This window comes from Sinohyriopsis cumingii, chromosome 8 (assembly GCF_028554795.1).
Source record: "Sinohyriopsis cumingii isolate HCF-2022 chromosome 8, ASM2855479v2, whole genome shotgun sequence".
In the NCBI taxonomy this organism is placed as follows: domain Eukaryota; kingdom Metazoa; phylum Mollusca; class Bivalvia; order Unionida; family Unionidae; genus Sinohyriopsis; species Sinohyriopsis cumingii.
The window spans coordinates 91139943-91149360 of NC_142968.1; the positions used below are offsets into that span (position 1 = coordinate 91139943).

The 9418-nt window shown below is 33.5% G+C and overlaps 1 protein-coding gene across 1 annotated transcript in view; it reads right to left on the bottom strand.

Moving 5' to 3' along the window:
- LOC149794134 (calpain-5-like) overlaps nt 1–4229 on the bottom strand; it is a 67092-nt gene extending 62863 nt beyond the window's left edge. The window contains exon 1 of the mRNA XM_089968188.1: nt 4086–4229. The gene's annotated coding sequence lies outside the window, so the exon portion shown is untranslated. The remainder of the gene's footprint in view (nt 1–4085) is intronic.
- Nucleotides 4230–9418: the final 5189 nt, after the last annotated feature.

Here is a 9418-nt window from a genome sequence, read left to right on the forward strand (position 1 = left end):
TGTATATATGTGTGTGTATATATTGTGTTCAGTTCAATTCATTTATTGAAATTATTCGCTTGTATTACAAAGCGCTCATCATTGATTTCGGACTAAATCACTTTTAGGAATTCCATAAAACTAACCTTTTCACACGCGCAATAACAGCATGCTATTTTGATACTTATCGCATAGCCCATATATATATATATATATATATATATATATATATATATATATATATATATATATATATATATATATATATATATATATATATATATATATATATATATATACATACATACAACTGCTGACTGCCAAAACATTCATTACTCCGCCTTCAGGAACATTTAGCTTTTATTATCAAGACATCGGCGGTCTTTTTATTTCGATTGTCAAAAGCAAATTGGGGTTTAAAAAAATCACGTCTGTCTTAGTATGGCCATTTTACCCCACAGGGGCTCGTTACGCCTTGTATTGCATATCAGGCGCTGGAAAATGGTGTTAAACACCAAAAAAAGAACAACAGTAACAACAAATAAAACTAAACGTGTTGGTCAATTGATAGTGGGTTTTGGAAGAAGAGGTGGGCGGTATACATGTAGCATAGAATCTACCCTGCATACAAGAGTGGCTAAAACGCTAGCTTCTTGAGGTAAATAAACTCACCCTTTTTCTAAGAAGAATGTAGACATAAACCTGTCTCCAAAATGACAACGTTTTCATATCGTAGCATTTTTACGCGGTAAAATAACTCAAACGATCTAATGTTCTTATTTGTTTTAGTTCCGACTCTAAATAAAAATTGTCTATGTCTATTGTAGTTTATTGGTCCAAATAAAATATTGTAAATACTCTGGTCACAAATACATTATAGTAAATCTGAAATTTCTGCATCCAGTAATCACTATCAAACTATGTGACATCACACGCATTGGACATTCTGTGTTGAAAAATGATTTTGTTTTGTGTAAAATGTTACATTTATTTAGAAAGACAAGTGCTCTTTTTTGATTTATAATTTGTTCAAAAAACATCGTCTCGGACAAATTTTTTCCCCGCTACAAATGAAAAGTGCATTATCTGAGTCAGAATGAACCATTTTATTCATTCTTCTTTCTCTCTAAAATATTTTCATTAAAATAAAAACTATGTGACAAGCAGAATCTGAAACAGGTAATTATTTAATATTAAATTTATGAAACTCGCTGAATAATTTCAAGCTCGCAAAAGCAGGACGTTATTCAACTCGTTTCATAAATTCATCTTTAAATCATTTCCTATTTTAGATCTTCAATTCATCAAATGGCTTACATATTTCCTGCCTCAAAGAAGAACTGTTTTATCGATTGGGAATATTATATAACTTTATATTAACAATACAAAATTTCAGGTAAAGATAACTCAGTTAAAAATAGAAAATATTTCCAATAAGTTCTAAAATCAGCAGCATTATAAAATAGATAAAATAATATATAAGTGCTATACTGAGTAAAAAAAAGAAATAAAACAGGAAACTCGATGCATACCTATAGAATAAGGATCCTCCAGATTTCTTCTCTGTCACGGGATCTCTTAATTTGTATATATAATGTTTCTTATTGGTAGATGTTTAAACAAATGCGCACATGGCATTCCAAGGAAGAAAGATAGGCAAATATAGTAGCTGAAAAGCGTTTTATATAGGAGCATGCTCTGTTAATGCCCCTATTCCTTTTTGCATTCAGTAGATGTTTCTATTTTAATATCTGTAAGCTGCTACTCTTTCGGAACAAACTGTATTTAATCCTACTTAATCTTACATTTCACAGCTAAATTTCTTCACAAAATGAGGTCCACCACAGGAAAAAGGATTCACGCTTTTCAAAGTCAATAATATAGACATTTGGGAGGTATTTCGTTCAAAAGGAAGTAAAATTGCTCATCAGAAGTAATCCTGCATTTGTTCGACCCTGATTTAGGGTCAGTACTTGAGTGTTATAGGCTAGTATTATATGCAAGTATTATATACAAGTATTATATACAACTTAACAAGTATTATATACAAGTATTATATACAACTTAACAAGTATTATATACAAGTATTATATACACCTAAATGAGAACAACAAAGACCAAGATCAAGTCCGTCATTTGATTAGCATTTGTCAATAACAGCAGAAACGTAACGCTCACCAGACAACCTTACAAATTTTAATTTGTTCGCCTATCATTAATATACAGTAATCTACTGCTTAAGCCCCCGTGCTTACGAATAAATCAATGATTTAAATGAGTCTCTCAATGAAATCTTACAATAATGCATCTGCTGACGAATGATTGCTTTCTGCAGAATTCTTGATGATATATTATTCTCTACCTTTCGCATTATGTTTTGGAGACGATATTTCTAATGCAGATGTGGCAATATCCTGCTGCTGTTAAATGTTAATTATAGAAAGTTACATGTACTTTGTGTAATAAAATAATTACAGTGCCATAATACGCAATTACTTGATGTAGGAAAATCCTTACAATGTCATAATACGCAAGTGCTTAATGTATGAAATCCTTACAGTGCCATAATACGTAAATACTTGAGGTAGATTGTTGTTGTTGTTGTTGTAGGGTTTAACGTCATTTTTCAGCACACGATAGGCTATACATGGCGGCCAGCATTAATGGTGGAGGAAGAACCCGGGAAAACCCCGGAAAGAACCACCGATCCACGAGAAACTACTGGCAAGCTTTCTCACATACCCACATACGCCCAACAAGAGACTCGAACACATACCCATACTTGATGTAGGAAATTCTTACAATTCTTCATTGCGCAAGTGCTTAATGCAGGAAATCCTAACAGTGCCATAATACAAAATTACTGGATGTAGGAAACCCTTATCATGGCATAATGCGCAATTATTTGATGTAGGAAATCCTCGTAATGACATGATACGCAATAACTGGGTGTAGGAAATCCTTACAGTGCCATGATACGCAATTACTGGATGTAGGAAATTCTTACAATGCCATAATACACAATTACTTGATGTAGGAAATTCTTACAATTCTTTATTGCGCAAGTGCTTAATGCAGGAAATCTTAACAGTGCCATAATACAAAATTACTGGATGTATGAAACCCTTATCGTGCCATAATGCGCAATTATTTCATGTAGGAAATCCTCACAATGACATGATACGCAATAACTGGATGCATGAAACCTCACAGTACCATAATACGCAATTACTGGATGTAGGAAATCGTTACAATGCCATAATACGCAATTACTTGATGTAGGAAATTCTTTCAATTCTTTATTGCGCAAGTGCTTAATGCAGGAAATCCTTACAGTGCCATAATACAAAATTACTGGATGTAGGAAATCCTTACAATGCCATAAGACGCAATTGCTTGCTGTATGAAATCCTTACCATGGCATAATGTGCAAGTGCTTAATGCAGGAAATCCTTACAGTGCCATACTACGCAATTACTGGATGTAGGAAATCCTTTCAATACCAAAATATGCAACTACTTGATGTTGAAATTCTTACAATGTAGGAAACCCTTACATTATTATACTAGGTAAGTACTTCATGTAGGAAAATCCTTACAATGTCATAATAAGCAAGTGTTTGATGTAGGAAATCCTTATAAAATTAATTAAAATTAAAATTTGACAAAACTTTCCAAAGGATTATAAAACATAAATTCGTTTTTTTCAGATTAGAAATTTGTCTACAAACGTTTTTATGAAAACTAGTTTTCTCAATATTCAATTGTTAGTTTAGGTTTCCTGTTGATAAAGCCTTGCGTACCTCTATTTTGTCTTTTGCAACTATAAATAAAACTAATGCTGCAAACATAGCCAACAGATCATACGTACAATCTCAATATCACACAATGTCTAGCCAAAATTGTTTCAAAATTATCTGTCTATGATGGAACTAGAGAGAAACAAAATACATTTTAACCCAAATCTCTCTCTCTCTCTCTCTGTCTTTTACAATGTATCTACACTCCAACGATAAATGTCACCTGTTGACATAAAATAATCAAATCACAAAATGATTGTGTATATAAGAACAAACAACCTTTATCTGCCGTCTAAAACTTTCTTACCTTCCAAACGATCTATGAATCGAATACGAAGTCACTGTTACTACCGTACCGATGAAAACCTGTTCAAATTCCTCTCGGAGTGAGTAGAGGCTCTTATCTGGTATTAAACAGTAAAAGTCACCAGATATTGACTTGCTATTTATTGGCCAGTTCTCCGCGAATATGCAGAATATCAACACAGAACTGCGTAATGACGTTTGATACTTCAAATAAAATGGAAGTCGATGGAAAACACAACTTTACACTAAACTGGCACCAAATGGTGATTAATAGGTCACATAACACGGATAGATAACAACAAAATCGGTCTTTATACACACACACACACACACACACACATACACACACACACACATACACATATATATATATATATACACTCACACACACACACACATATATATACACTCACACACACACATACGCACACACATACACACACACACACATATATATATATATATATACACTCACACACACACATATATATATATACACTCACACACACACACACACACACACACATATATATATATATATATATACACTCACACACACACACACACACACATATATATATATATATATATATATATATATATATATATATATATATATATATATATATATATATATATATATATATATATATATATATCTTGTATTCCAGCTTTTAAGAGCCATATAACATTAATCAGTGGCTATCATCAATGCCCCGTTTTCAGGTAGAAAGGTCAAATAAAATATTTTATCCGAAACACTCGTGCTTGTTTCCCTGGATACTTCTGCTTATTCTATGTGGTTATGTTATGTTGAGTTATTTAGGTTTTGTTTCGTGGAACACCTCTTGGCTGTGTTCTGTGTAGCAGCCGTTATCGTGATCCATGGAACACTTATGGTTGTTTTCTGTTGAACAGTTTGTTGTAGTTTTATATATACAATTTGTGTTCCGCAAACTCAATTGCTGTATTAATTGCAAAGGAGGGAATATGTCTAAATAATACTATTTTACCTTTTGACTCATGTGGAAATCAAATATATATGTGTGAAAATATACATTTAATAGCACAATTGGTAGAGGGTGATACTAGTAATTCAAGAGTCTAGGGTTAGATACCAGCCGGGATCGGCTATCTTAGCTCCCATTTCCAAAAGCATGGTATAGCTAATAACGCGCTAAAAGTGCCAGTAACACCAACAAAAAATCCCCAAAGAACCCATCTCGTTTATATGAAGTATAAATTTATGGAGGGCTGAATGATTGGATGGACGAATGGATTATTGAATGGATTCAATGATGAACGGATTTTTTATGCATATCTGTATGTCCATGTACTCAGTCAAATTTATGAAAAATATTTGGTATTATTAACACTTTTTTGGTGAAATACCTTTATTACAGTGTTCAGATTTGTTTAATAAAATAATCGACAAGATTTGATTTATACACATATTCTGATGAAGAAGGCATATTTGTCATAAAGTCCCATTCTATTTCTATCATCTTCATCCCATCCGCATCTACCCACAAGCCAGCCCTCGTTTCCAGCGGATACATCATAATTCTACCACATGATTAACGTTTAAATCCGTATTCCAATATTACCACAGTGAGCTCTTGACTATATTAATGGAGGCGGGGACTTCAAAGAGAAGGTCAAATGTACTGACATTTTCAGTACAGTTGCTAGATCCTGGCGATTTGGCACTCCCTATGCCGACTTAATGTATTTATGCAATACGTTGTGGCCTCTAGAAGTGTCTGTACAAATGTGGACATTTTGCACACAAAAGCAATCAGGCATGCGCATACATAGGTAGTGGTGTGCCCTCGCTTCTCAGCTCGTCTTTGAAAAACGTGAATAACATGGTTATATTCCCCGTATTCTTCTCTGGCATGACAAATTTAACGTTATATTTGCAGTCATATAATCTTAAATGGCGTATCATTATTTATGACATCCTTGAACTACACACCAGGAAGTGTGTCAATAACCACCAAGATGATAGGGCATAAATCAATACATTGCTCCCTTATTTTCGTCACCTGATATAAACATGAACTCTTTATTCGGTTACGAAGGTATTTCGCGGTTTTCTTTGGGTGCCAAGACTCATTTTTTTTTTCTCCCGAGAATTAGTTTCTCCGACAAAGAATTGTGAAGTTAACAATGTATTTAATTATTTATCCCGAGTGAGCCTCGTGCACAAGTGGCGTCATTTAATATACCTAGCAACCATCTAAATATTTATATGTCACACCATGCGACAGTGTATCGATCGCAAATTCATGTAAAGGATGCTTATTGTTTTCAAAACTCTCGCTGGCCTATGTAACTTAAGTACATATCGATTGAATTCTTATCATGCAATGTAGAGCTCTGTTGGCCCTTACCCAATATTCAGAGTTACATTCGATGGAAATATGACTTACTATGTGTTACAATTTAACAAGAAAAAATGATTACATTTAGCATTAAAACGAGAGTATTCAAATTACATGCTTCACCAGAAACGTGATGTGATTTTCGTTTGATTCGACGGTGTCGTTAGGAGGCTTTGACATAATACAGATAAGGGGTCAATTCAACAATGTAAATTTCAATTGAATCACTTTCATTTAGTAAAACAATTAATTCGTCAGACTCAAACATTCCTTAAATATAATAATTGTTTATACAAATACAGATGACTTTATTTATATTCAGACTCGTTGTTTTTGTATTTTAAAAATGTGACTGAAATGAATGGAAATAAATGGAAGACCTTTATACTGATTATAAATGACCTTTGATTAAGATCCGGTTCAAGGGTACATAGAGAACTCGCCCCATGGAGAACTCGCCCCGACGTATCTGGATAAGTCTCCCCAGGGTGGTTGGATAAGTCGCCCAAAATGGTTGGAAAAGTTGCTTCAAAGCTTGTAACCCAGAAAACCTATTTAATATTTAATTTTTTCCTATTTAATATTTAATTTTTAATTAAATAAGTTATTTAAAAGATAAAAGTGTTCACCTTTGAACAATAATGTGCGAAACAAAAATGTCGCCACATGGTGGTTACCACTTTATTTGATCGAAGTTTGAATTGTTCAATTACCTAGTTGAATTATAATTCATCGTGATTAACATTCGCACTGAAATTCAAATATACCACCCCACACACTTCTTGTTCAATTTAAAGTGTTTACTTAAGACTTCTATACGTCAAACTATTATTACCGATCATTTCGGAATCGCTGTTTGCTGTTGTTGATGCTGTTTAATACTGTCACCATTGTGAGGTGTTATATCAGAGTTGTTTGTCTGAAAGTTACCAACAGCGAGATGATGTAATCATCCTTATGGTGTCAAAGAAGGTAAGAAATTCATTTTGCCCCGATTGTCATATCATATAACAGATTACAAGATTATTTTATAGTTTCATCGGATATCTACGAAAAGAACACGAACGCTTGTTTAAAAATAATATTGTTGGTTCAGAGGTTCATTTACGGAATTATTTAGAACTGATTAGATTGCATACAAAATCACGTGTCATTGTTTTACACTCTGATATAAACATTTTTGTTCTTAACCCATTTTGCCAAAATATATGTAAGTCCCATGCGCAAGTGATTTAAATTCATAGATGTTCAAATAAATGTACTTAATTTTTTCAAACGTACTATTAAGTAGTCATTGTTTTAGTAAGTAGAGTGACCAGAATGTCAAATAGATCGTTGAAAGACTTTTCGTTTTTTTGAATATGTTTAGCACGTATCCAAATATTTTTTATTCTTCTCGTTCTTTTAGATGATCCTACCTTTGGTACTGAATACTATGGGAACTATCGCCGTTGTTTTCCATCATTGCTCATCTCTGACAGTTTTACGGCAAACGGTCAATATTGGTAGCAAAGAGTATTCGTTTGAAATCCTTACTGTATATCGTTGTTGAACTCTGATATATATATTGTAGAATTATATCAACATGGGTACTGGAACAATCTTCTATTTTTATAACTCTTTTTTTCTCCATCTTTGAAAAGTAGGAAATTATCTACTAAATGAAACAACATTATAGACATGTTTACGCTTTGCCATTCAATGTTTCCAACATCAATTTATTATGCACCTTTGATTTTGTATGTTACTGCATCGGATGTGGGGGCCCCAAGTGGCCGAGTGGTCTAAGGCGTTCTCCATTACAGATCACTGTCATCTCACCTCTGTCTGCGTGGGTTCGAGTCTCGGATTCGGCCAATGTGGGTATGTGAGAAAGCTTGCCAGTAGCTTCTCGAGGGTCGGTGGTTCTTTCTGGGGATTTCCCGGGTTCTTCCTCCACCATTAATACTGGCCGCCATGTATAGCCTATCGTGTGCTGAAAAAATGGCTTTAAACCCTACAACAACAACAACAACAGCATCGGATGAATGTGTATTTTTCTTCCATACTCACGTTCATAACTGTTTACCACAAAAATATATCACTTATAATTAAAAGTATGTAAGGTCATATGGACTCATTAGATATTTTATAAGAACACACACCGGAACACCACGAGAAAAAAATTTTAAACAAATTTTACTGTTAACTGTTAAATTTGTTTTTAAAAATTATTTTCTCATTGTATCCTATGTACGTCGAGCAGTTCAAATATGCATTTAAGGCAACAAAATCCCGTTAATACGCGTTATATATATATATATATATATATATATATATATATATATATATATATATATATATATATATATATATATATATATATATAACGTAATCCAGTTTATTTTGTATCGGTAATTTGGTAGTGATATGTTTTTTCGTTCAACTTTGTGCCAGCTTTAAATAGTTTATTTTATGAAGAAATAATAAAATTACGAACTCAGACTAAAAAAAATCAAATACTCTCAATGACGAGCGTGATGCAGGTGAACTTGCATAAACCGTCCGAATTCTGTGCATTAGCCATGATGTTGAACTCAGTAGCGACCGCATTTCATGAGTAGGCATCAGAGATGGCTTTTATTGAGTTGAAGTAACATTCGTCAATGGTTAGCAAATCTCCATGACCAATCAGATTAAATTGTTCGATTAGAGAGATGACACTATAACCATTTGGCTTATTGACTTCCGGTCAGCACCAATCAGTCGATTTCGGGTTATGGAGGTCCTTGCAATAAAGTCATCTCAGGACTGCTTTGGCTATTACGTTGGAACCCTTTCATATATAAAACTCAAATCGTCACATCATGCTTACATCCGCTCTATTTTTCCAAATAAAATACCTCTAATGAGTTGAAGAGCAGAGCAAAAAGGGCGGAGAACACTATTATATCGTTCAGTACAGAAG